We start from the raw sequence: 1,561 nt of genomic DNA on the forward strand, positions 1-1,561 counted from the left end.
CAGTTGGTTCCTTCTAAGATCTCCTGCCAACATACGGATTCCTGGCCAGGACTCATTAATTAAAACATAATTCTTACAAAAGCATCGCCTGTCATATTCGTTGACAAAGGCAAAAAATCCATATACCACGACTATCATATGATAACCTATACCTACAGTATCTACATACTAAGCTTATTTGCCTTTTCATTGCTGGGTATAGTGCATACAGCACTAACTCCTGGCTGTTAGGCAATAAAACAACACAAAATGCCAGATATCTCTTTCATACAATTAACATAACCTGCTCAATACAAATAATCTAGAACAGCAAAGGAACAGCAATTGAGGTATTTAGATAACACAAAATACAATATGCACTACAATTGCTCATTTCAACATCACAAAATGTAAATATAAATGTTATAGCTACTGATCACACAAGTCTAGATACAGAATAAATTAGTAATCAAAACATCAATATTACCATCCTTGTACTGGCAATAAGTCGTGTTTTCTTGGTTCTGCAGTCAACACTTCACCTGATCGAGTGAGCGCAAAGTTGTAGTCCCTCTGATTTTCCAATGCTTCTGCAATCTTTTCGTCCTGATTTTCTGTGGTAATATAGTCTTATTCATCCTACAAAGCCACAGAGTACCAATAAAATAATGAAAACTTATTGCCTGAAGTGGTGTGCGCGCGCGCGCGCGTGTGTGTGTGTGTGTGTGTGTGTGTGTGTGTGTGTGTGTGTGTGTGTGTACGTGTGCCACAACTCATGAAGTTTATTAAGTCTCTCCAAATGTCTTTCTTTCTTCTGTTCCTTGACAACTTCCTGTTTCTTTGTTTCTACTGATAATTTTTTCCCTCTAAAAAGCAAACACATAGACATCAGCCAACTCAGACAACATCTCAACAGCAACTGCCCGTTCCATTCACTCTGTTCAAACAAAACTCAGAAATTCTTTGTTGTAAAAGTTGATCCGTTATTATGACTAAGTACATACAGCTACACTATTAATGCTGCTGCTTTGACCTGAAGTATTAGTTATTCTCATCTGTTGTAGTATGCTGCTTGCATTTTCCCAATAATTAGTCGTCAGACCTGCCTGGTCTGCCACTTCTTCAGAACATGATTTTACAGTTGACCGATAATAAAGATACGTTCAGTCAAGAAAACGAAACGACAAGTAGTTTGCGTCATTGTGATTTAGATACGGGTACTTACAAAGCTGACGAATGGGCGTGGACCATGTAAAAGGCTCTCGAAGTGTGCACTTTTCAAATCCTTCTTCTTCGAACCTACACGCTCTACACCCTTCATACTTCAACACAACATAGGCGAAACTAAACTACAACAACGTACTCGAGCTTATCTTGATTACTTTGTAATACGATTTATAAGAACTTTTTCTAGGAGTGCGTGCACCCTTTTCGGGTGACTGCTGCGCACACAGACGTTCGATTACAAAATCTGCTGGTACAAATACGCACTATAGTATCAAGAAAGTGCATGTCTAATTACATAGCTAATAACGAAGTCGTCACGCAGTTATAAACGTTTACACTGTCTAAAACCAAAACT

This window comes from Corticium candelabrum, chromosome 1 (genome assembly GCF_963422355.1).
Source record: "Corticium candelabrum chromosome 1, ooCorCand1.1, whole genome shotgun sequence".
Taxonomy (NCBI): Eukaryota; Metazoa; Porifera; class Homoscleromorpha; order Homosclerophorida; family Plakinidae; genus Corticium; species Corticium candelabrum.